The following is a 27,528-nucleotide window of genomic DNA, read 5'->3' as shown; positions in this document are numbered from 1 at the left end:
CCTCGTTTGCTGCTGCTCAAGCACAGATAAGTACATTCATATCTTATGAACTTTGATATTATTTGTGGTATGTTTTGGATATTGTTATTAATATGAGAGTCATTTGATTTTGGGATGTGTGAGAAACAATTTTGATACAGATTTAATGTATTTATGATATTTTTTGAGAGTTTTTTAATTCTTGTATCAATATTAAGCAGTATTTTAATAGGAGGGAGTTGGATTGTCTTCATAGCGTATTGTTTAGCTTAAGCTTGATGTTGAAGTCGGTGCGTGTTAAGGGTGTTAGAGTTAATTTTGGTTAATGGAGGCCGCCGTGTACACGCAACGTACAGCGACCATCTTGAAAGATTGGGCTAATTGAATACAAGCGTGTTAGTATGTAGTCGGACATATTTTGGTAAATTTGACGATGGGAAACTGACTGAAAGCTTCTGAGTTTTAGTCAGAATTTGACAGGAATACAGGCGGAGGTCGTTTTTTCAGAGCACTGTGTGAAAAAAATTGGAATTGTTCTTTGGGAAGTAGTTTTAAATATTAAAGTGGATTAGAGAGACAGTTAGGGTGTGTTAATCTGCTTAAGTTATTTAGGTGGTTTTTACTCATAAGGGAGATAGTTTGTGTGTAAAGCTATCATTAAATCAATTTAATTAAGATGGAAAATAGTGAAGGTGTTTGCAAATGCCTCGCATATATAAAAAAGAACAAACCCTGTGTTTATTTTTAGATTACTTCGAAATAACCGAGGCGGGTATCCTGAACGAAAAAAACGAGAAAAAAGTGATGTGCATTTAAAACAGAAAAACGCTTGAACAAGTAAGTGCCTTGCCAGGCTAACATATGCGAGAACATCCTGACCTATTAGGAGCAGCGCCCTGTTAGTATACCATCTTGAATAAATGTCCATATGTATTCTCTCAGGTGCGTTTCCTGCTACATCAATAGCTGGAGGACTTAACCACATTTTAAAAGACAGCACGTGACTCGCAATTCTAAAGACCCGTAGGTAAGATGTACTACAGTTAGAATCTGCTCTTGTATTTCTCCATCACACCTAACCCTGTACATGAACCCTTTATTTATATAAAAAATGTTGTCCTTTCGTTCGATGGCAGAGCCCTTCGGAACCTGCACTATTATTGGATGAAATGTATGATGGTCCTTCTAAAGTGAGAAGAGGGTCCAGTCTATGCCGTCCTTGAATTCAAGGTAGACTTTCCAATCTGATACTTTGTAAAACACGCACACCGCACCTTTAGATGGACCTTTGGGCAATTACCCATATCTGTACTCATTCTTACCGAATCTGTCTCTCCCTAAGACAATACCTAGCCACATGGAGTGTTTGGTTAAAAAGAAGCTCTTTTTCACCCTCCCTATCGTATCTTTTTGTGTTGGACCTATGTATCCGTGTTGTGTTTTTTCTTTTCTTCTTGGGATTCCAGTTGCTCAAGACCCTTTTTGGGCTTGCAATATATTAGAAAAGGCATCACTGTGAAATGCCTAGAATCGGAGCTTGTCATGCACTATTTTGAGTTTGCTTTTATGTTATCTGTGATTTGAACGATGTCTAGAGACAATATGAAGGTAAATAGGCTACTGTTGTAAGAATGTGATATGACCATAACTAAAATAGGATTAGTATGCAGTAAAAGTGTTCTATTTTCATATATAATTTTTTTTAATAAAAAATAAAAAATAAAATGTAAATGTAATTAGAGAATAGGAGTCTAAATTACGTCTTTTTGTGTTCATCACAGAGTTGTCACGGCTGTATAAAGTGTGTTGCCCCCGTTGTGCCCCTCCTCCGTATACATGCCCTGATGAAGGTGCCGCTGTAGACCGTATCTGGCACCGAAACGCGCGTTGGCGCAGTGAACATCTGTCCTGACTACAACTCTCCATACCCTCCTAGCAATCTGCTGAGAGGGCACTGCAGGACTACCTCAGTGTATTTGTCCACGATAGGTTGTGGGGTTGTTTGAATTGTGTGAATGCGAATGGATGAATGAAATTGTTAATTTGCCTTAGTGGTATGAGTCTGTAAATATGAATGAAAGTTGAGAGGGTGCTTAGGGGCTATATGTATATTTTTTTGTAACCACAAATCCAGTACTGTGTTATGTATATATTTGAATGATGATGTCATTGTACACTTTTTTACCATCTTTTTATACTTTTGCAACTGAAAAATGAAAATAAAAAAATATATCTATTCTGAAGCCGTGTCAATAATCAATGCATAGTGTTTGAAAAGTGAGCTCGAAGTTGTGCATGATAATACTATAGGACTCTTTATGAGCCTCTAAATTGAAATCTATAGGGCAGACTTCTTGTTCTTTGTATTGGAAAATAGTGAAGGATCAGGATTTGAAGAAAGGATGAAGCAGTATATGCAGAAAATGTTTGGGGAGAGGTCAGCTTCATTTGATAGAAAATGAAGATTAGTGTAGAGAAACATTTGCAGGCTAAAGACTATAGAAAGAGGTCAGGTGAGGATGAAAGGTTTTGGACAACTGAAGAAGTGGAGGTTGTTGCTGGTGGTTCAGGAAAAGGAGTCAAAAGGTCGGAAAAAGGAAGAATGTATAGAGAAATAAGGAAAAAGATTGCTTAACGTAAGGTTCAAGCTTTTGATGATGCTATAAAAAGGCAAAGAGTGGCGCTATAAAGGCGCAAAAGAGGCCATAGTATTGTGGCATGCGACTCGACCTCTGCCAGTGGCAATGTAGAGTTGACTTGCTCTACAAATTGAGAATTCGGATGAGAAAGAGGTTCCCCATAAAAGGAGGACAGTGGCTGAGAGAAAAATAAAACTGGGAGATGGGTGATTTTGTGAATTCTCAGGGTGAGGAAATGTTTCACCCACTTTTGATTCAACATCCTCTGTCTTCTCAATGTACTCCTGCAGAGCATGTAGCAAAGACTGTGAGATGCTGGATCAGGAGGGGGATGCCTAAGTAAGTGCGGACAAGGCTATGATCGGAGTGTCCAAGACCAAGTTTGGATTGCAAGGTGGTATATACACCTGAATTGGAACCAAAAATGATGACTTTATTAAATAAGTCAAAAAGAGATCCGAGAAGGGGTCTAAAGAAAGGGTCTGAAAGGATGCCAGGATAGGTTGCTAGGTGTGATTGGTAAATTTTCAATTTTTTTTGATCTGTGTGAGGAATCACATACGAACAATACCAGAGTGGATGTTCAGGAGTCATGTCGATGGGTGCCAAGGGCAATTTGCCTTCTTGGTAATTCTAATGCAGCATGTGTTGAGAGGCGGAAGAGCATCTTGTTAAAGATTGACCCTAAGTTGGCAGATCTGGAAAACAAGGAATTTGGGAGCAAAGTTAATGAATTCTCTTTGTTGAGGAAGTTGTAAAGGACATGTCTAGGTATGTTGGTACCTTTAATTCTTTGCAAAAGCCCCAGAAGGATATCCAAAAGGTTTTCGCTTATGGCCGGAAGAATGTGGGGTCGATGCCCAGCTGTGGTCAAGGAATTACCAGAGGATTTTTGGTAGAGGTTTTAGGCCCCATGGTTCAGGATATGGTTTCTCAGGATAGGAACAGGGTAGTTTCTACCCACAGAGGCAAAGGTTGAGGTTTTGTGGAATGCGTGCGGAAAGAAGAACAAGAGGTTCATCAGGTAAGATGTTTCACAGACCCCATTTCTATCCATGTAAAATTGGGCGGCAGACTAGCCCAGTTTTTTTCAAGGTGGAAGGAAGTAACTCGGGATCCGTAGGTCTTGGAAACAGTGACAGGCTATCATAGATCTTATGGAGATTCCAGTTCAGGAGAGGTGTCCCGCTGTTTAAGATTCTCAAAGGAACTGGAGGATCTAGTTACTGACCTGGGAGTGCCGCAGCCTTTCCGCGCTGATTCTACGGGGACCACCAGCCTTCCTGCTTTCCTGCCGCCTGCCACCATCTGGACATCGTGGCACGGCAGACTACATTTCCCAGCGGCCCACGTGACCGGAAGTCGCGCACGCCCTGTCCCGCCCCCGGAGGTGCTCTTAAGTCCAGCGAGAGCCCCGCGGGAGCGGGGGACACACCGTCACTGACCTGGGAGTGCCGGAGCGTGCTAGGAGCGTCACAGCCTTTCCGCGCTGATTCTACGGGGACCACCAGCCTTCCTGCTTTCCTGCCGCCTGCCACCATGTGTACATCGTGGCTCGGCGGAATACATTTCCCAGCGGCCCACGCGACCGGAAGTCGTGCACGCCCTGTCCCGCCCCCGGAGGTGCTCTTAAGTCCAGCGAGAGCCCCGGGGGAGTGTGGGACACACCGTCACTGACCTGGGAGTGTCAGAGGGTGCTAGGAGTGCCGCAGCCTTTCCGCGCTGATTCTACGGGGACCACCACCCTTCCTGCTTTCCTGCCGCCTGCCACCATCTGGACATCGTGGCACGGCGGACTACATTTCGAAGTGGCCCACCCGACCGGAAGTCGCGCACGCCCTGTCCCGCCCCCAGAGGTGCTCTTAAGTCCAGCGAGAGCCCCCGCGTCGCGGGACGCGCGCTGGCGGCGCCGGGCAGAGGGCGGGCCGTCTGTGGCCGTCAGGGGCCAGAGGAGGCCGGGCCGGGCCACCCCCCTTGTCATTGCCAAAAAAGGAGGTAAAGAGAATAAATCAACCACCGGAGACCATCTATATGTTCGTCCAGGCCTTCCCTAAGGGACTCTACATCGTCTAGTAAGAACATTTTAGGTGTTTGTTGCTGCATTCCTACTAAATATATAAAAGCCAGATACACCATGACTTGTAGAGGGGTTCCCAAAAATACTATCTCCCAGAGGGACTCGCTTAAGGGGACATTGGACCACTACTTCAATAGGGCAACATCGACTATTGATCATGAAATAGAGAGAACAGAACAACGTCTCTCTACATATATTACATCTAGTAAGCGATCTCCTCTACTGTCAGTTGACACAACACAAAACGTTTCTTTTTTGGAGGATTTAAACAAGATGTGTAACACCATGTATGCTCCTGTGGGACCGGGAAGTGGGCAAATTAGCGTTCCTACCTGCCCTACAGCAAACACAATTACCCAGTCTAGTACACCATCCCAATTAAACAAAAGACTTCTGGGTACTCCCCTCTTACTATCAGCTAAAGATAACTCGCAACCGATAGTGCTCCCTCAGGTCCCTTCTGACAAAAGAAAGCGAAATGGGGCTAAACATAAGGAGAGTTCAGCAAAACATCAAAAATTGTACTCAAGCCCCCCATTGGCTATTACCACCACCCCTAAATCATCCAAGGCACAATCAATATTGGAAACTCCTGCACTTTCTCCACAGGCAACTCTATTGGTCCAGATTGAACACCTGGTTAAATCTATAATATCCCAGCTGATAGAAAGAATAAACAGCCTAGGGGAAAGGCTCACGGGTATAGAAGAAATGACTAGGGCAAACTCGCTACTCATAAAAAGCATGGTAGGATCCAAGCAATTACAGTCGCTAGCTGCCACCGAAGCGTCCAAAGCTACTGCACATAGTATTACTGTCCAAAATCAACCACTAGTCCTACATACGTCATCTTCAAATACTCAGAAAGCAACCTTAAAACCTGCAATAGTACCGAGCCCTGCTCCTAGAGAAGGGCAGAACAAAGAACCTACATTTCATGAGGGGACAGTTGCTAACCAAGGCAATATACCAAGAAAAATTAACCATATACACTTACCACCGGAGGCCGCTCCATTTGTGGGCATCCTCTCGGGAGTGCCTGTACTTACAAATGGAAAAACCGAAAGGCAACAGGATCTAAAAAATAAGGTATCGTTCTGGTTAACAAAAAATAGACCCCTGCCACCTAACATCGATGGAAGAATACTAAATGTCAGAAGGGTGGGTTGGCTAGGACCCCTCCCAAAGGATATAGCCGGAGACTTGGTATTAGTAAATTTCAGGGATGAACATGTCCCATATCTTCAAGCCTGGAAGCCACAAATAGGAGACGGCCCTATTGTAACATGGGAACTGCGTGACTTTTATCCTAGTACATCATACTTCACCCCCATTAAGAGCAAATGCAGAGTGTAACTACTCGATGGGCAGTAGAGGCCTTGCATTGAGTGGCTATAACATTCCCACTTCCAACCGATTTGATTTACTTTCTGGTTTAGATTTGTAGGATTGAATGGATATGGACATTACCCCTTAGAAACCCCTTTATTTTGTGCCTAACATGTAATGAACTATAACCTATGTCACCCAGTCCTCTTAGACCCAAAGAGGTTAGATATAATTGTATTCGCTGCAATAGTTTTTAGCTAGTTTTATATTTTTATACTGCGCAAGTCAATCTTGGATGTTTTGTAACAGTTTGTTCAGAAGGAAAACATGTCTCATTTAAGAAATCTTTTGTAAAAAATGTTATGTATATGAAATTTTATGTTATACGCTTTTATGGTTATATGTATAACCGAATAAAGTACTTTGATTGATTGATTGATAGTTACAAAGGAGGTAGAGGCATTGGCAGAGAAAGGGCAATAGAGGTTGTGAAGATGGTGCCAGGGTTTTTTGTGAGCAGTACATTTTTGTTGTAAAAAAAAGGGCAAGGGCATGAGACCAGTTATAAACCTCAGAGTTGAACGATTGGGTGTGTTACAATCATTTCACAATGGAGGGAATCCATATGATAAGGGATTTGTTGAGAAAAGGGGATTGGATGACCCGTTTGGATTTGAAGGATGCTTATCTGACTGTTCTGGTGTGTGTGGAGCACAGGAATTTCCTTTAATTCAGGGGGAAAGGAGTTCGTTGGAGGTTCAAAAGTCTCCCGTTCGGGTTGAAGTCAACTCCTTGGTGCTTTAAAAAATCAATGAGGCCAGTAGTAGCGTGGTGGAGGGCCAGGGGAATTCCACTGTTTATCTGGACGATATTCTTATTATGGCCAAGGAGAAAGGCTTGGCAAAAGAGCAGAGTTTGCAATGAGGGTTCTGGAGGATCTAGGTTTTGTTATAAACAGGGAGAAGTTGTGTGTGGAGCCGGCGCAGGTGATGCAGTATTTAGGTTTTCAGATTCAGACATTGGAATCTGTGTTCAAATTACCAATGGAGAAGGTGAAAAAGATTCAAAAGGAGGTAAAGAGAGTGAAGAGTGCCAAATGGATCACGTTGCATCAGTTGGTGAGATTGCTGGGTCTACTTTCAGCGTCTAGTCAAGTGATTTTTCCCGCTCCCCTTCATTACAGAGCATTGCAGAGGTTGAAGGCTTTTCATTTGAGGCAGGGGGCGAAGAATTCACAGAAAGCGAGAACGAATCAGGAGACTCAGGAGGAGTTGTATTGTTGGTTGATGAGCCTGAAAGCGTGGAAAGGAAGAGCAATATTTGGAGAGGTACCAGAGGTGGAGATTGAGTCGAATGCAAGTCGGTTTGGTTGGGAAGCAAGGTGTGGGACACGGTCGACGGGGGGACGGTGGTCCAAGGAGGAGAGGGAGCTTCACATAAATTGTCTGGAGCTCCTGGAGGGATAGTTTGCGGTCAAGAGTTTCATAAAGAATCCAGTAAAATGGTGTGTTCTGCTAAAGATGGATAACATTTCAGCAGTGCAATATGTGAACAAGCTGAGGGGTTCTCAATCAAGGGGACTAGAGGAATTAGCAAAGGAGTTTTGGAAGTTCTGCTTGGAAAAAAAGATTATGGTGCAGGCCCAGTATAAACCGGGGTTGAGCAACACAGAAGCGGATTTGTATTCACGGTATCTCAAGGATGTGAGCAATTGGAGATTGGACAGGGGAGTTTTCCAGAAGTTACAGCAGAGACGGGGTCCTCTGGAGGTGGATTTATTTGCGGACAGACTGAATGTGCAGTTGATGGATTTTTTTAGTTGGAGGCCAGAAGCAAAGGGGCAGATGCTTTCCTTTAGGAGTGGAGTGTGGGGAGGCTTTATGCCTTTCCGTCATTCTCCATGATTCAGTTGGTTGATGAAGGTAAGGAGAGAAAGGGCAGAGTTGGTTCTGAGAACGCCTTTTTAGCAGGCCCAAGTGTGGTTCCCAGATGAGATGAATTTGTTAATGGAGGATCCTGTTTTGTTGCCAATTTTCCCGAAGGTTTTATTGGATGCACAGGAGAACGTGCACAAGGTGGTGGTGACAGGCCAGTTGAGGTATATAGCTTGGCTGATTTCAGGAGAGTTTGGCAAGTGCATGGATTATCAAAGGAGGCTTTAGATCTCATTGAGAGTTTGTGGGCTTCAGGAACAACAAGGGTCTTCAAGTCAGCTCGGAGAAAATGGTGTGGTTGGTGTGTTGAGAGGGGTTTGGATCCCGTATCAGCTCCTCTAGTGGAGATTGTGAATTATTTATCAGTTCTGTATAAAGGTGGTTTGGCTTAGAATACAGTGAATTTGAGCAGGTCTGCGATTTCAGCTGGGCATGTTTGGGTGGATGGTGTGCCTGTGGGTCAGCATGCTTTAGAGTGTGTGGTTGGAATTGCCACCAAGGGCAAAGTATGCTGCTCTTTGGGATGTTTCTGTTGTTCTAAAGGAGTTGGACAGTTGGGGTGTAAATTTGTTGTTGAATCTTAAGTTGTTATTGTGGAAATTGGCAATACTTTTGTGTTTGGTCTCTTTTAGGAGGGTTTGAGACATTAGAGCTTTGGAGGTGAATTCTAGGAGTTACCAACAGGAGGGTGTGTGTTTTGAGTTGCGGAAAAGGACGAAGACTATGTCTAGGACTGTGAGAAGTTGGCCTGGTGTATGATGTTCACTATTCTAGTGACCACCTTGTACCAGTCCAAACAACCCTTATGGTGAGTGGTTGTAAGTCAACCTTATAGACAAGCTATCCTAGGGGTAGCATGGACCTAAGTAGTCTTAGGCTTAACTCAAGAGGGCATGTGAAGCCAGCTGTTTTACCATATACAATCCCTTTTAATACCAAATGAAAGGACACAACACAAGTTATATATTATAAAATATATGTATTTATTACTAGAATAATCCCCTGTACTCTTTATGAGCACAGAAGCACAAGCGTTAAACGAAGAACTTCATATAACATACAAAAGTTGCACAATTATGGATAGGCCCGGTGGCCACTTCAACCATTATACTAAAATAGTGGTATAAGAACAATGGTAAGGCCTAGGGCCTTGGGAATCGCTGGGACTACTCTGGACTAACTGAAGTTAGGACGGGAGCGGCCCACAGGATGCGGGTGCAGTGTCTAAAGCACACGCGTGCACCAATGCAAAGTCAATGGTGCGTAAAAGTTACAAAGTTACAAATTTACTAGTCTTCCGACTGGACTAGAACTTAGCCACTTAAAACTAGGACACTAGAGGTGTAAACCACTACAGGAGCACCGGAGTACTCGCGTTACCTCACCCACAGGAAGCGGGTGCATAGGTGGCAAAGTGCGTCGGGTTTCTTCGTGGAGTTCTATGGAGCCTGGAGGTGAAGGTGCTGCAGGCTGCCAGGAGAGAAGAGTCCGGGTGGATCCAAGGGTGGTTCGAAGATGTAGAGTACCTGAAAGCAGAGGGGACAGAGTCTGGGTGACTAGCCAGTGACCAGGATGGAACCAGGAAGGAACCAGGCGATGTCGAGCGCAATCAGGTGGTTGTCGTGAAGCTTGTCTCCACTGCCACGTGGACCCGGGGGCATCGACGATGACCAGGAGTCGGACACGAGCTGTCCCACGAAGGCTCTCGCTGTCTGCTTCTGGATCGGAGTCAACAGGCCCTTGCAAATGCAACCCACGCAGGAATCGAAGATGGCTTCTGGTTCAGATCAGCAAGATCTGATGGGCGGCTCCTTTTCAGGGGAGCAAGGGCCAGTCTGGAGCAACCAGACCAGCGGTGTAAATTCGAAGGTTCATCGTCACAGAGGCCACTAGCCAACGGGCAAGTGACCGGACAGACGCGTCGAGCAGGAAAATGCAAAAAGGCCCCACGCAGCACTCGGTGAGTGTGGAGAGGTGATCTTCGGTGCAAAAGCTGCTCAGGGCTGGGGCTTCTCAGTCCCCAATGCACAGCTTCGAGGGTGCCTCGGGAGCTGCACGGGAAGCACTTAGCAAGCTTTCCAAGATGGCCGGTCCCACGTCTCACGTCGCCTCCACGGATCTCAGCTTTGCTGGGACTGTGGATCGGGCTGTTGGATGTCTGGGAATCTGGTTCTTGTCGATCTCTGTCGCTCGAGCTCCGGCGGGACCTGCAACAAAGCAAACCGTAGAGCGCTTGATGGTGCCTGCTTGCACAGGGTGGTCACTCCTTGACCACAAGCGAGATTCTTCAGTCTTCTACGTCGAGTAGGATGTCGAAGGGTCCAGAGTTATGTATCAAAGTTTCAGTCAGGATTATCTAAAGTCTATGGACACAGCTTCTACCTTTATTACAAATCAAGGGGCTGGATTACCTGCTAGGTCCCTCCTATGGGTGGGACCCAGGAAGGGGGTGGTTACACCCCTTTCCCTTTGTCCAGTTTCGTGCCAGAGCTGGGGCTGGAGTGCCCCAGAACCGGTTTGACTGGATTTTGCATGGGACACCTTGTGTGCCCCAGGCAGTGTTTAGTTTCTTTCAGCCCTCCCTGCCCCAATCCACTATCTCCTGTCTGGGGTGGTGCTAGCACCTCCCTGTGACAGGAAACCTTTTGTCCAAGCCTCCTCTGCCAAGTTTCGGTCAGCAGCAGGAGGCCAGACTCGTGTCTGTGGCAGCAGCATCCATTTTGTGATGCGAAGGCTCTGGTTAGTTTTAACAGCATTTAAGTAAAGTAACAGGTCTTCTCCCTCTAGAAGGGTGGAATGCTACCCCCGTCGCCAGAACTGGCGAGGGGGTAGTATTCCAAAGTGTATGACACCTTACACGACATGTTTTGATAAAGCCAAACCAAAGTTAGCAATAACCGCAAGGATTAGAATGCACTTAAAAGAGTATATGGTATGGCAATACCCTGGAACAGCTAGAAGGACATGGTTCCGAAAGCTGCAGACAGGCTCAGCTCATGCTAGAGCACCATCTCACATAAAACCAAGCACTCTGCCTCCAGGATTGTTAAGGCCTGCCATAGGAGTGACTTATAGGTGTATATGTGTCCCGATATAGGTTTAGACATAGGTATACTATATCTAAGCAAGGGGTGATTACACAACCTTGTCCCAGCTGAGTGATCAGCCAGTTGTGTCAGTTTGGATGGCCAGCCAGGGGTGGCAAAAGATATGCTGCAGCCCCTGGTAGGCCTTGGGTGCACCTATGCCCTGGGTAGCTATAGTACACTGTACAGGGGCTTATAAGGTGACTCAATATCCAATTAGTTATATACCTAGGGTACATGGAGTCCATTTTACAGAGAGAGCAGATAGCCTGGGGCCCTGATTGGCAGGGTCCCAGGCCAACTAATTTGAAAACCAGCTAAACACAAGGCAAAAAATCTGGGGTAACCATAGTCAGATATCCATCCTCCTACAAGGACTATGAATCCTCTTTTGGAGGGGCATAGTAATTTGTGTGTGGTTCGCTGTTTGAGAGAGTACGAGTTGGGAACAATTGGTTTAAGGGAGGGTGGTTGTTCTCAGTTGTTAATTTCTTTCAGGAGGCCTTTTAGGGCAGTTTCTGCTCAAACCTTGGCTAGGTGGGTGAAACAGGTGATGTGTAAGGCTGGTGTGGATGCTGGTGTGGATGTGAGCGTTTTTGGGGCACATTCCGTTAGGGGTGCTATGGCTAGTAAAGCGTTTATGAGAGGTTCCAGTTTGAGTGGCATTTTGAAAGCAGCTGATTGGTCAAATGATTCAACTTTTTAAAAAAATTACATTTTAAACCCGTGGAAAATGTGAGTTTTTTGTGAACTTTGAACATGCATAATATTGCCCCCAGGGCCTTGCCATAAATGCAGATTTTCCACTGTTTTAATGGGAAGAAAATCATTATTTTATTAAAGGCACAGAGACTAATATTATCCCTCCGCTTACCCTCCCCCTTTTAAAAAAATTTTCTTTTTTGTTTAGGTTAAAGCAGAGAAGATGGATATCGGGGACAAGTCTTTGGAGGACGCATATGGATTGGGCTTTTTGGTTCTTCGGATGGGACTTTGTTTGATTCACAGCTATTAAAAGAGGAAGATGGCGGACTTTTTTGATGTTATATGCATGTTCAGTGTTCTAGAGTTCTATTATGTTCTAATTCTAGTTTTTGATGTTGCTGCTGTGTTTGAGAGAAATAAAGGATTATGCATAACATTTGCCTCTGTGCCTTTAATAAAATCATGATTTCTTCCCAATAAAAATGTGGGAAATCTGCATTAACTCTGAATAGGTTGCAAGGCAACTCTCTTTCAAAGCCTGAGAGTCAAGAGAATGGGGATGACTATCTTAATTCTATCTCTATGTAGTCTTCAGCTTTCTAAATCAGAATATTCAACCAAGATAAAAGCCCTTGAAATTCAGTCTAGTTTTAACAAAGGAAAAGGATGTAGCCACTTTGGCAGCATATATGAATTGCAATCTGAAGCCTACTACAAGAAAAGGGAATACAAATCATATCTGTCCCTGGTGCCCTGACCACCCGGAAAGCCTGGGCCACTTTTTCTTTGCATGCCCAGCCTACCATATTCCGCGGTTGAAATGGCTTAAACCAATATGTAATAATCTTGAAATTAAAGGGTTTGTAGAAGCCATGAGGATATTTCGCTCTAACACATCAGAGATGGTGGTGATCGGTGTGGCCAAGTATCTAGGATGGGCCTGGATTATTCGAACTAGAAACCCCAATGTTTCTTAATATCTATGTTTTTACATATTTTATCAAATTGATTATTATAACTAGAAGTCTTTATTAAACTGTCTATCAAATTGTTTAATACTTTTTAAAAAACTAAAAGATAAAACTTTTAGATGATAGTTACTATTATGGTTTTATAAAATATTGGTGTTTTTCTATGTATTGTCTTTTATGAATTGATATTCAAAATAAAGACTTTTGAACTGAAAAGGGTATGTTTTCCCCTGATATCCATCTAAATTGCCAATTGTTTCAATTTATGATTAAGCAAGATTTAAATGCACACGAGTAGTGGCAGACCTTTATTTATTTTATTTATTTATTTATTTAGAGAGTTTTATATAGCGCTACTGATCCAGAGGGTATCAGAGCACTTTACAAGGTCGGTATACATATAAGAAATAGTTCACAGTGTGCATTAATCATGAAAGATCCAAAACATTACATTCACATGGATAGGAGGTAGCCATATAAGACGACATAAAGCTGTGTGCAAATAATCATGGAGGATAAAAAAAAACATAGCTTTAAGATGAGTGAGTGGGGAGGAGAGACAAGGAGATCAAAAAGAGGATGGAGAGTATAGAGAATCGGAGAAATAGGGGGTGTAAAACAGGAGGAGGGGAGGTAAGAGAGGTGGGAAAGGGGGTGGGGTGAGGGGATAGCAGGTGAGCAGGAGTGGACAGTACTCGAATCAGTGACATTAGGTGCCCCAATATTTGTTGTTGCAGAAGAAGCGATTTGAGCCATTTTTTGAACCTTCTAAAGCACATTTGGCCCAACAAAGAAAACCAACAGGCAGCATACCAGTGCTGAAACAGCAAAGAATGTTTTACCGTGGCAATTTAAATAATAGGTCACGTTGAATTTAATTTGGCCTACGAGACCAGAATGAGAAAACTAATAAGCTTGCATTGCTATTGGCATACAATATCATACTCCAGCTCAATCAACTCTCTCAGGTCAGACTGGACAAATTTTCACACACTCAAACTTGAGAAGTTAGGAAGCCATCACCTTTACGTATCAGTCCCCTAATCATCACAAGAAAAGTTGTGAGAACACTATACTTTAATTAAAGCCATTTAAAATGTTCATCTGGCTTTTGGGCTCTAATTATATTAATTTAATATAAATATTACTTCTTATAATAAATATTTTATTTGCCAGGCAAACTATCCTAACCCCTTTGTCAAAATCAGTCACTTTTTTGAAAACAAACTCCCAAGAGACTTGTGATTTTTTAGTAGCAGATGTGTTGACTTTAAAAACTGGTTAAACCCAATGATGAAGCATGTCACCTTCGGGCGAGTGAGGGTTCTCGTCTTTAAGACAATAATTGTCCTTTTAGACAGATTTTTCCTTATTCCTTGCCCCCAGTAATAATGTTTTTGGTGTCAACTTACCATTCAGGTACAGTTGTCTAAACCATCCAGGTATTTTTGTGAGAAGTGCTGTTTAAAAACTGGTTGCCAGGGTTCTAAGCCCAGCCGCATCACTAGATAGACAAAATCTAGTTATAATATGGCTCCATGTAGAAACATCTGTAAAGTGCAGTTGTGCAAAAGATCATTACCTCAAAAACAAATAATGTTGCAAATAAAAAGTAAATGTGACCTAAATGAATCATAACAAAGATAAAATACAATAAATGTGAGAGACAAGAATACAATCTTTCAGCAGTAAGCGGGAGTGAAGAGATTGCATGAGCAATGTAAATTTGAAGATGGTGAATGCAACTCTTTCCCCAAATATTGGAATGGGCACTAAATAAATGATTACCTTAAAAAGGATCTGTGATATAGATTCCAGGTGTGACGGAACACATTCTAAAAGGTCAATTTATGTAAGAAGGAGTAAGGCCATGGACACATTTAAATAGATTACAACCAAAAATACTTCAGTGTACATATAGTGCAACAAGACATTACCACAAAATTACAAAAAAATATTTTCAGTTATTGCACATAGATGGATACAAATGCATATGATTAAAAACAAAGAAGGCTTACTTTTGTATACAAAAACCCTAAAAGGAAAGACCAGATACAATAAAAAAAAACACAAAACAGCCTAAATAAAAAAAACTTGATTTTGATCTTCTACTGTCAACTAATTTTCTACAAGTTTTGATAAATTTCTCATATGCTGTCCAAAGCATTCCGCCCTCCTGGGAGCACTGCGAGCTCAGGAGAGGGGAGAAGCAGCGGATTTACCCCCCCCCCCCCTTCACTTAAGAGCAGCAGTAGGAGTTGCTAAGAGGGAAACCCCACCCGCATACCTGCTTGCCCCCCCCCCCCCCCATACAAGCTCAGAGGCTGTTCCTCCAACGTGTGGGAATGCCTATCAAAGCTGTGTGAGCCTGGGAGAGAAGAGGTAGGCCTGCCGGAGCAGCACAAAGCTGCACTGTGTGCGTGCACACAAGTGCATTTTTGCATGTGTCTGTTAATGTCTGTGTGTTTGTATTTGTGAGCCTGTCTGTTAAGTGCATGTCTGCGATTGCATACCGGTTTCTTTGTTTGTGTGCTTGTAATATAATGGGCCTGGTACAACAGTGGAAAACCATGATACAATGCTGGCTCTGTCAAAGTGGTGATGATTCCATGCAACGTGCCAGCCCGGGCACAATATTGGCATTCCTTGGCAACAATCAGGCCCCTGAACAATGATAGTAATTCCTGAAAACACACCGTCACATTAGGAAATCCAGGCAAAATGCTAGCCTGGGAATGATTATGGTAATCCCCGGAAACTTGTTGCCCATTACACAACAGCATAATTCCTGGCGAAATACATTAGGTCTGCATAGTGGTAAGATCCCAAAAATCATCCACGTTTCGGTGGCATTCTTATGCATTTTACCACCTTCTTCTTGACAACACTAATTTTGTAACAAACTGTCTTCCCAGCTATACTAATGCACTTTTAACATTTACCATCAATAACAAGCATTTGCAATGCAATAGGTCTCGCATTTGTGAGAATTTAAGATATTGGCATTGTAAATGACAATGCCTTTTATTTATCTGATTTGATAATTAACACATAAATATAAGGCATTTCATTTACATTGCCAACAGCTCAAACTTTTGTAAACACAAGACCTATTTCATTTCAAAGAAGCGGCTGCTATTGTCCCAAGCTGCTTGGAAAGTGAAAGCGTGCATGGGCGTGCTGAATGTTGCAGGAAAGCATGTTGCGCCAACAGTAGGAGAAACTCATTAAAGAAAATAGTGCTTACAGACTAAAAAACACAAAAAGTGTAACAGAAGTAAAAGGGCCAGTCCTCATGGGAGGTTACAAATGAAGACGAGGTGGTACTAAGGAGGGACTAACAAGCCTACTAATGGATCGGAAGCCAGCATTCACGAAAGGACAATGACGCAAGCCAATGACAAATATGGGCGGAGAGTAGGCCGTGCATCAAGTCCATACTAGATTATAGCATGCCTCGCAGAGCAGCGTATGTGCAGCCCAGGCTCAACCTAAAAAGGACACAAATAAATAGCTACTAATGAAGACTTGCTTTCTCCCACGTCCCTAGGTGCACTAACCATGACCCTACAGTAATAAATGAGCTCCAGTTGTGGCCTGCATCCCAGGACTGACAAACATCTGGACACGGCTTCACTGAATCCATGGTCTGGGCCAGATGGAGACGTCCGGAGGGACATCGGATATGACATCCTGAGAAAAGAAACGCAGCACAGAGCGAGGCTCCCGAGGTAGACTTAAGGTGACACGGAGGAGTAAATCATGGAAGAGTCATGTATCTTGGTATGCAGATGGAGACACAGAACACTACACCACGAGGGGCAGTGTGTTCTACAGAGCGAGAGTGTGTGAGAGACAGGAAGATACAGAGAGGGAGATCCTGAGATACAGAGTGAGACACTTGAACGACACATGAAGACAAAGATATCCTGAGAGAAACAGATGGAAACATAGACCAAGACATCCTGAAACACTGAGTGTGAGACAGAGTGAAACATTCTCCGATACAGAGAGTGACATAGTAAGACATCCTGAGAAACAGAAAGAATGAAGAGACAAGGCATTTGGAGAGACAGGGTAAGACACCTGAGAGACAGGTGGAAACAGAGGTAGACATCCTGAGAAATGAATGGAGACAAAGAGTGACATTCGGTGAGAGGAGAAAGGCAACAAGCAATTTTCAGTGATTTGCAGTTATTCTAGTGTCATGGAGCTGAGCAGATTCATTTATTCTTTCACGACTGCTAATCGCCGGGCCCCTTTCCAGAGTAGACACTCTTGCAACAGAACAGGGACTGAAATGAACGACTACTTTTCATCACAACACTCGAAGTCTCGCAAAGATGCCATTTTTAATCTACACTAGTAAGTGTATTTTTGGAGCGCCGGGCTTGGGTCAAAGGCGCTCCATTCACAGCTCCAATACAGTTTGTCCTATGGACAGACGGACAGAGCCATCTTGATTCCTTCCTGTTTCTGTCCCTAGATATTTTGCTGTGCGCGGCGCCGTAAATAACCTAGTTAGCTCGCGATTTAAGAGAGATAAAGTCAGCAAAAGAAGAGGCCGAAGAGATAGTAATGTCCCGCAATTACTTTCGCTCCATTGTGACACGAGATGAAACTCCTTAAGAAAATACGGCTTCTATTGTCGCAGACCGACTTTCGGGCACCGCTGGTGTTGGTGGGCCCCGGGCTCTTTGACAGAAGGTGACATGTGGATATTAAGGTTATTAAGGTTGCGGCGATGTCACCCGCAAACGGTAGCTGTCCCCGGTCGGCTATCGGAGGCCAGATCTGGTGCTCGCCTCTCTCTTAACTCCGACCACTAATTCATCATCGCCCTGGTCGACAGGCCGGGGTGATTGGGAAGCCATCGCACAATGAGAGGGCCTGCGTCGGCCACCGTAGGAGTGACAGTGGGTGGGGGGCGGTGATGCCAGGCCTGAGGAAGGCCAAGCAGATAAGTAGGGACTGTCAGTGAAACGACAAAGAAGGCCTGGCCCTGGGGAAAGCCTAGCAAATGAGATTAAAAACAAGCAAACAAATCCCCCCCCGGCCCTCACTTGCCACATGCCGTCTACCTCAGGCCACAGAAACGCTGGAGCACGCACACCGCAAGTCGGCCTGGAGCGCGCCTCAGAAGAGACGCGTGACGCCGTGAACGTGCACGTTGGCGTTCCCGGGCCTGAGTCGGCTCGTGCCCAGGTTTGGAGCTGCTAGTTCACAGCTCTGACTCCCTTGGCAGGGAGGAAGGTGACTATAAGTCTCGTTGGCGGCAGCGCTTCACGCTGCAACGCCAGCGATACCTAAAAAGGTGTCCTTACATTTCTGAAAAAGTGCCTTCGATATGGGAGGTATGCCAACCTGATCTAGTCTTGATATCCTCGTAGAAAGTGACCTAAAAGAGGTTCCCAATCCTGCTCTCACCTTGTAAGGAGTCTCAAAGAGAAGCCTACCATTCTTAAATTGAAAAACTACTCCTCAGAAGTATCTTTTCCAGAGGCAAGGTTCCATGCAGGGCAGTCATGTTTTAACTCCTGCCTAATTTGTGTACTTATAATGGAGATATATTCCCTATCCTTACATTTAAAAGTTAATCAGCCATGGACACTCCAGCCTCGCAGGCCGCACTAATTGGCATTTAACAGTTAAAGCACCATTTTTAGACACTTTTTTTTTTAATCTCTCGCCTGTCCCCTAGCATTCTCATATGTACGTAGCCCATAATACACCCTGGATATTCCTTCCAGGTCGGAAGACAACAATAGGCAAGGTATGCAAACGCATGAGCTTCCCCCTCAATAAGTTAACTAGAGACTGGTCCTCCTGCTAAATGATCATCTTCAGGCAGTCCTGGGTTTTTCATACAAGCACATTTCGAACCTTGGTGTAGTGTTACGTTAGCTCAGTGATGCTCAAAATACGGCCCAGGGGTCACTTGCGGCCCTCTTGACCTTTTACATGCCCTACCCCGATGAACAGCAGCTCAAGCTGCTGTTTAGTGGCTGATCAAAAATATATTTTTTTAAATGTTAAATGAACGGGCAAGCATTTATTAACCTGCAAATAAATGCTTGCCCGCTTATTTAACATGGTTTTATACGTCCTTACACAATCTCTGACCTGCCCAGACCCCTACCGCCACCCTCCCGGCATCAGTGCGGCCCTCGGTCACACCACTGACTGTACTTTGCGGCCCCTGGGCAAATGTTTGAGAGTATCCATACTTTAGCTGATAGAGGTCATGGTTCCAATACCATTTGAGAGTTGGAAAAACTGCATTTGAAAGACAACTGCAAACTAATTCCTGAACACGATTCCCCTTTAACCAAGGGGAACCAGTGAATGCAGTGCGTACCCACTGTCCTTTGGGTACACTCTTCAACCCTTAACAATAATCTAAAAAGAGGTCAAATTGGTTTACATGTGTGGGTTATCCCATTTTCTCGGGGGCGGCTGGTGGAGCACTGCTTTAACAAGGAGAGGATTCCTTGGCGCAAAAACAGCTGATATATACCCCTAGGGAACTACCAGATCAAAACTGAAGAAAAATGCAGAGCAGGACAGCTGCAACCTACAGCTTTTATCCACAATCTACAATAATTATTTTGCCTATGGAGAGACCTCCGAACGTAATACAACGAGGGGTGGGCGGAATTGGCGGAATCGCGTTACGCAAATCTCCGCGAAACGGTAAAAAATCTACACGAATGCACGGAATTGCTTGTTTGCGATGCTTTTTTCCTGTTCGCAATTGCTGTTTGCGTGCTTGGGGGGAAATATCTTGCTAACAGGCATTTTGGGAACGCGAACAAGCAAATAATTTTGCGAAGTCGCAGAACTTTGGGCAATTTCGCGCTCTCCGCGGAACGCAAAATTACCCAAATTCCGTGAACGGAAATTACTGACCAGGCCTAAATGCAACCTCCGAAGACACACCTCTTCAACAAAAGGGGATCGATACATGCTATGTAGTCTTCTCTAACTGATCATCAATGCCTCAAACGATTTCCTTTAGGTTGAAGAAAGATATGCAGCACCAGAATAAAGAAAAAAAAAGTCTGCATTTTAGCACTGTAACCTTGCGTCAGAACTCGACGGAACTAAGTTGGCTATGTACTGAAAAGACAGGCACCAAGCCTGTACTCTGCTTCCCATACCCCATTAATCACCTACAATAGAATGTAAAAAGGGGGACGTCTAATATGATTATTACTGTAGAGAGCTGCAAAGAGTTTCATTTGTGATGGTTGATAAACAGTCAAAGGCCTTTTCGTCTTTTGACAACTTAAAATGTGCATACAAAGCCAGTGTAGCCAACAAATTGTCATTTTGCCTTCGAGATCCATCACTTCATTATGGCCAAGCAGAAAAGCAGGCTTGAGAAATTTTTCCAATACAGGTTACTCTAATTCTTTTTGACATTCTTGGTTTGTCACTTAGAATTTAATTTCCCCCCGACATTTGAAAAAGAAGAGGTAGTTATTACTCAAGGTTGCAGCAACAGGCTGTGAGAAGTCCTTTGACATTCTGCATTAAAAGAAGCACAATACTAGGGAGATAAAGGGCAACAAGTTTTGTTTCTAGTACAATGGGAGTTGCTTTGATTAGCATAATGATATCTTTGGCAGCCAGCTAGGTTGAGTTGTCAGCAAAGAAATGCCTTTTTTGACACCCCTGGTAAAGGATAAGGAAAGGACTATTTTTAGGTTCTTGCATCAATGCGGTCACAAAGCAGTGTACTGAAGCAAAGACTATTGTGGGTGTACAGAAAAATGGGCATTATACAGGAGACTAGGCATACAACCCTTACTTGCATCTGTTAAAAAGTGTACCTTTACGGTTACACAGCAAATAGTACTGGTACACCAATGCCTGCACAGACTATGCCAGCCCGTGGAGAAGCAATCATTTGAAGATGGAAATGAATCCCTCTGCCAGTGCAACCATAGTGCCTACCCTCTCACCTCCCCAAAACACCTTAAGTCTGACTAAGCCCTCGTTTCACCCCTCACTACCCCTGTACGGCACTTGGGCCCGGTCTTCTCCTTTCCACCTCAGTCTCTCTGGCTTGCTCTTTCCCCATTCCACGGTCTCCTCTCACAGGTGCCAAAGCATTCCCCAGGAGAGGGGGTGCAGTGGCAGATTATCCCACCCCAGATAGCAGCAACACGAGATGTTCAGAGAGTAAGCCACACCACCGCTGCTTGCTCCCTCACTTGAGTCCTCCTCTCCAGGCTGCCCTCCTACTTGTGAAATGCCAATTAGAGCTATGTGAGACCAGGAGAGAAGAGGTAGCTCTGCGTGCATACACGCAAGTGATTGTGTCCGTGAATGTTGGTGTGTTTTAATTCGTGTGCATTGGTCCGAGAGTGCATGTTTGCGATTGTATGTATGTGTGTTTGTGTGCACACGCCTGTAAGATGATGAGCCTTGTTCAATGGTGGAATTTCATGACAAAGTTATGGCCCTTTCAAAGTGGTGATGATTCCTCATTACATACTGGCCCTGGCACAATGGTGGTAGTCCCTGGCAACAATGAGGCCCCAGAACAATGTTAGTAATTCCTGGCTACATGCTGGCCCTGGCTCAATTTTAATTCCAGGTAAAATGCTAGACATGGCATAAGGATGGTAATCCCTGGAAACATGTTGACTATTACACATCCACGTACTATGGTTATCTATGTGCTCCCCAAAATACATAAAGATGTCAACAATCCTCCAGGCAGCCCGATAGTCTCCGGTTGCAGGTCCATTATCGAACCACTAGGAAAATACATTGATGCGATAATCAAGGAATTCGTCTCTGTCACCGACACTTTTGTTGTCGACAGCACGGACCGGATTAATCTTGTTGAGGATAGACCATTCGACACGGAGACCGACCTCATGGTTGCTCTTGATATTGAATCTCTATACACGAAAACTCCACATGAAGAGGGCTTTCTGATTTTAAGAAATCTATTGGATGCTAGACCACACCCTACCCGCATCCCGAGCGATTTTGTTATTGATCTACTGTAACTCGCCCGCAACAACAACTACTTCTTGCACAAGGATACATTCGATTTACAAATCACCGGCAGCAGAACGGACGCTGTCCACTTGGGTCGGTAAGTACTTACACAGGTCAGTGTGAGAGGCGCAGCCTTTCAAGCGCTATGTTACACAGTCTAACTAAATACAAACAAATATTTAAGCAAACCAAATTGGAAATTAAAATAAGGCTTTGAAAAAAAGAGAAACGAATGCTAATCCGAAATGCAATTTTAGCTGGACCTCCTTGAAGCTCTAACTTTTTACTGAAGTGCTGACTGTGGCGGGTGCGCTCTTTAGTAAGTGTGTGCCATTATATTTCCAGAACCACGCTGCATCCGCTAAATGTATTTTACTTCACTTGTGCAAAACTATACAGTGACAAGCGGAGCTGTCAAGCTAATCAAACGTAAGGATTAGGGCGTTTGAGGGGGCATGGTTGAGTAGGGAAACCAATAGACCTGCTGATGAATTTGGTGCGAGGAAAAAACATGCACGTTTGGAGGGGGCGTGAATATGGAAACAGCTGTGCAAAAAAAAAAAAAAACACAAGTCATCTAGCAACAAGCATTTACAATGCAATGGTTTTGCCTTTGTTAAAGTTAGAGCTATTGGCATTGCTCTTGACACTCTGAAGCTCCACTCTGAAGCTCCACTCTGCAAGCTCCACTCTGCAAGCTCCACTCTGCAAGCTCCACTCTGCAAGCTCCACTCTGCAAGCTCCACTCTGCAAGCTCCACTCTGCAAGCTCCACTCTGCAAGCTCCACTCTGCAAGCTCCACTCTGCAAGCTCCACTCTGCAAGCTCCACTCTGCAAGCTCCACTCTGCAAGCTCCACTCTGCAAGCTCCACTCTGCAAGCTCCACTCTGCAAGCTCCACTCTGCAAGCTCCACTCTGCAAGCTCCACTCTGCAAGCTCCACTCTGCAAGCTCCACTCTGCAAGCTCCACTCTGCAAGCTCCACTCTGCAAGCTCCACTCTGCAAGCTCCACTCTGCAAGCTCCACTCTGCAAGCTCCACTCTGCAAGCTCCACTCTGCAAGCTCCACTCTGCAAGCTCCACTCTGCAAGCTCCACTCTGCAAGCTCCACTCTGCAAGCTCCACTCTGCAAGCTCCACTCTGCAAGCTCCACTCTGCAAGCTCCACTCTGCAAGCTCCACTCTGCAAGCTCCACTCTGCAAGCTCCACTCTGCAAGCTCCACTCTGCAAGCTCCACTCTGCAAGCTCCACTCTGCAAGCTCCACTCTGCAAGCTCCACTCTGCAAGCTCCACTCTGCAAGCTCCACTCTGCAAGCTCCACTCTGCAAGCTCCACTCTGCAAGCTCCACTCTGCAAGCTCCACTCTGCAAGCTCCACTCTGCAAGCTCCACTCTGCAAGCTCCACTCTGCAAGCTCCACTCTGCAAGCTCCACTCTGCAAGCTCCACTCTGCAAGCTCCACTCTGCAAGCTCCACTCTGCAAGCTCCACTCTGCAAGCTCCACTCTGCAAGCTCCACTCTGCAAGCTCCACTCTGCAAGCTCCACTCTGCAAGCTCCACTCTGCAAGCTCCACTCTGCAAGCTCCACTCTGCAAGCTCCACTCTGCAAGCTCCACTCTGCAAGCTCCACTCTGCAAGCTCCACTCTGCAAGCTCCACTCTGCAAGCTCCACTCTGCAAGCTCCACTCTGCAAGCTCCACTCTGCAAGCTCCACTCTGCAAGCTCCACTCTGCAAGCTCCACTCTGCAAGCTCCACTCTGCAAGCTCCACTCTGCAAGCTCCACTCTGCAAGCTCCACTCTGCAAGCTCCACTCTGCAAGCTCCACTCTGCAAGCTCCACTCTGCAAGCTCCACTCTGCAAGCTCCACTCTGCAAGCTCCACTCTGCAAGCTCCACTCTGCAAGCTCCACTCTGCAAGCTCCACTCTGCAAGCTCCACTCTGCAAGCTCCACTCTGCAAGCTCCACTCTGCAAGCTCCACTCTGCAAGCTCCACTCTGCAAGCTCCACTCTGCAAGCTCCACTCTGAAGCTCCACTCTGAAGCTCCACTCTGAAGCTCCACTCTGAAGCTCCACTCTGAAGCTCCACTCTGAAGCTCCACTCTGAAGCTCCACTCTGAAGCTCCACTCTGAAGCTCCACTCTGAAGCTCCACTCTGAAGCTCCACTCTGAAGCTCCACTCTGAAGCTCCACTCTGAAGCTCCACTCTGAAGCTCCACTCTGAAGCTCCACTCTGAAGCTCCACTCTGAAGCTCCACTCTGAAGCTCCACTCTGAAGCTCCACTCTGAAGCTCCACTCTGAAGCTCCACTCTGAAGCTCCACTCTGAAGCTCCACTCTGAAGCTCCACTCTGAAGCTCCACTCTGAACTCTGAAGCTCCACTCTGAAGCTCCACTCTGCACTCAGAAGCTCCACTCTGAAGCTCCACTCTGCACTCTGAAGCTGCACTCTGAAGCGCAGGACGGGCAGCTCGGAGCTCCGGAGCCCCCTGCCCCCCACCACCACCACGTCCCTAGCATTAGAGCTCAGGACTGGGTCAGGAGCCGGGGGGGGGGATGTACTTTGTAGGAACGGGAGGCTACATTTTCGTTACGCCACTGCCCTGCGCATCTGTGAGAAGCGGCAGGCTCTGGGCTCATTCAGCACTCCGAGGCTTCCCCAGGGGGATACGAACGCTATTGTCGGTCTACGTTCTGAGAAAAAATATTTCTTTTAAAAAAAAAAGCTAACAACATCAGAGTGGGCACATCAGTAAAAACACTTTACACTCGAACACAAAAATGTTTCACCTGTTGCATAAGTCAGACCCAACTCAGCGAGGCAAACTTTCCTTGCAGAAGCCAAGCCTCCTTCAGACGTAACTAGCTGCAGCGGCGAGTTCTTCCCCTTCCTTGCTCCTCCGTCGCCAAACAGCTCCATAGGGCACGGATTAGGGCATTTTACCGAAGTCTCCGGGTTTCCCTTTGTTCACTCACGGGAACCAGAAAACAATACATTTACATTTTCCTGCAGTTGCAGAGAGTACTAAAGTAAGCGCTTGTATTCTCCGCTTTGTTTTAACTTTATCAAACATGGGGTGACGTAAAAGACAGCTAAAAAAAGATTACCCCATATTATGCTGTAAGTAATGGTTTGGTGTTCTCTTGACTTAGAAGCGTTCTTGAATGTTATGCGCTGCTTAGAATGCTCTGCAAAACATAACATAGAACAATACAGGACAAACACAGAATTTCGGACAACACGGGAGGAACACGTTTAATATCGAACAAGTAACCCCCACAGTTTACTTGACTTTAATGGTGGCTCTGTTGCATCCCGCTCCTGTAGGACAGACACGTACCTATAGAAGCAAATAAGGCACCACAAGCCCACTCGGGCCCTAATTCAGTGGGGGGTGGGGAGGGTGGAGGGAGGGGGGGGGGGGAGGGTGGAGGGAGGGGGGGGGGGCGGACATTGAAAGAAAGTAATGTTTTTACAGAGTGACACTAACAGGACACCTAAAAGCAAAACCTCGTTTAAATCTGTTGAGTGTTGAAATCTCTTCCCACAAAGGTACCGTACAGGCACAGTAAAACAGGCACTAGCCCACTGTGTTGTACAAACTCCACAGGGCCTCCGACTTTATCCCTGCCGACTCCGCGTTTACCGCCCCGTGTCTCTCCCAGCTTCACTCACTCAGACCCTCGTACCCTGGTTTCTCTTTACGTGCGCACGACATACAGTCTCAGGGTTTCCCTTTGTTCACTCACGGGAACCAGAAAACAATACATTTACATTTTTCTGCAGTTTCAGAGAGTACTAAAGTAAGCGCTTGTATTCTCCGCTTTGTTTCAGACATGCTGCGCCGGCCAGGGCTGGGGTTCATGTAAGTGAGGGGTGCCCCTCCTTGGCCAGAGCTCAGCTGTTTCAGGCTGGAGCATTGTCTGCGCCGCGGAACGGCAAGAGTTAACCTCTCTGCCGCATCTGCAGCCTGCTCCACGAGTGACCGGCGGGCTCAGAGCGCGGAGGACCCAGGCAGCGGGGCGAGGGCTCTGGATGCGGGGAGGACGGAGGTATGTCGCCGGGGGTAGGGGGCTGCTTCCTTCAGGCCGGCTTCTCGCTGCGGGCAGCATCTCCGGTCTCCCTCACAACACGGGAGACCGGCAAGGCAGGCAATGGCAAGGCAGGTCCCGGCAATGCCGGACCAGATTCGGGGGCGTTCCCGGCGTCGCGTGACGTCGGCAAAAGGGAAAGAATGTCAGGAACGCCCCCGTGTCTGGTCCGGCATTGACGGACAGGCCCCTCGTCCAATGGCAAGGCTCCGTTTACGGAGCCAGCCAATCAATGACGAGGGCCGACCCAAAGCACCCTACAGTTCTCAACAGGATTTCGCCTGCGCGAAAAGCTGCGCAGAGCGCAGCTTTCGCTAGGCAAAACCTAAAAAGGACACGAGGCTGAGCGGGTGGGGGTTCAAATAAGCAAGCAAACGAGTGAACAAGTCAACCGATTATAAGCAGTGGGCACCGTCCACAAAGTACTTGAGAGGTCTATCGCAGCTAGATATCTGGGAAAAATCCCCTCCAGCAGGGCCTAAGCTCAGGGGCTGCCTCTCCTGATAAAACCCATCCACCCTCCCTGCTACCTCAGGGTGGGCTGTGCGCCCGACCCCGAAGCAGAAGCGCCCTGGACAGCAGGTTGATGCAGGCCTGCTGGGGGAGCATGAAGGGTATTGACAAGTAGCCCATGTCCTTATAGATAGCTTGAAGCGGTCTGTGAGAACAATAGGAAATCAATTAGACGCTAATCTCAGGATCTGCGCTTTAATGCGCCACTTCCTGCCTGTAATCCGCTTGATAAAGGTGGCGGAGGCTGGGCTGACATGTAATTAAACCTGTAATGAATGGGCAGGGGGGAAGCCTGGTCAATTGTCACTGTGGGAAGGGGGGGGGGGTGGGGAGGGAGGAGGTAAGAGCTGGTGGGAGTCAGAACTAGAGGCGAGAAAGAGATGCATCTCAGGGAGAGAGCAAGGCACGTGGAATCGGTGAGATGGAAGCAGGAAAACTGTGGTAAAGAGAAGCCAGAAGAGACAAACTCAGAAAGAAATAGGCAGGCATGAAAAAAATAAAAAATAGAGGCAAACAAGCATTTGCGGGCGGCATGTGGCACCCGTGTTAATAATGAAAGAAAGCGCAGTGACCTGGGTGAGGAAGGATACTGAGCTGCGCACGTTCCATTGTTGAAGTTAGCAAGCAGCAGCTGTTTTGAAGCACTCGTGCACTTGATGAAACATGAAGCGTGATGCCGTGAAGTGGAGAGGCTATGAGAGAAAAAGGGAGCAGGAGGTGAGCCCGTGAGTGGTGGGCTCAAACAAGCACGCTTGGGAGAGCAGTCTTCACTTTTTAAGCACTGCGCTTGTACTCACAAGGTGGATGCCGCCACAAGCACGAGTGCAGTGCTTGAAGGTTAAAGGTCCCCTTAGAGCAGCGCATGCGCGCTGCCAAGGCGAGACATAAAAATGACTACTTCCGTGAAGCAGCTATACCCAATGAGAAAGTCATCCTACGAGGCCATCTCAGACCTTTGGTCACAAGAGCATGCAAATGTTCATGGTATAACCCCAGAGAAACATAAGTCCTGCCCAAACAGAAACAAGCGAATAAACGTATTCCCTTTGTCCCTACCTTCAGCCCCTCCAGCAACAAAGAAAGCAAGATCATAAAAAGAAAATGGAACACTCAAGACTTTCCAAGATCCATCACTGTTCTCTTACAAAAGAGGCCAAAACTTGGCTGATCTAGTACACGTCATTACATGG

At 45.9% G+C, this 27,528-nt stretch overlaps 1 protein-coding gene across 1 annotated transcript in view; it reads right to left on the bottom strand.

The window, feature by feature from the left end:
- The window catches only part of DNTTIP2 (deoxynucleotidyltransferase terminal interacting protein 2), a 119,389-nt gene that overhangs the window by 59,601 nt on the left and 32,260 nt on the right, over window positions 1–27,528 (bottom strand). The gene's annotated exons all lie outside the window — the stretch shown is intronic.

This window comes from Lissotriton helveticus, chromosome 5_1, assembly GCF_964261635.1.
Source record: "Lissotriton helveticus chromosome 5_1, aLisHel1.1, whole genome shotgun sequence".
NCBI lineage: Eukaryota > Metazoa > Chordata > Amphibia > Caudata > Salamandridae > Lissotriton > Lissotriton helveticus.
This window is presented reverse-complemented; position numbering and strand designations above follow the sequence as displayed.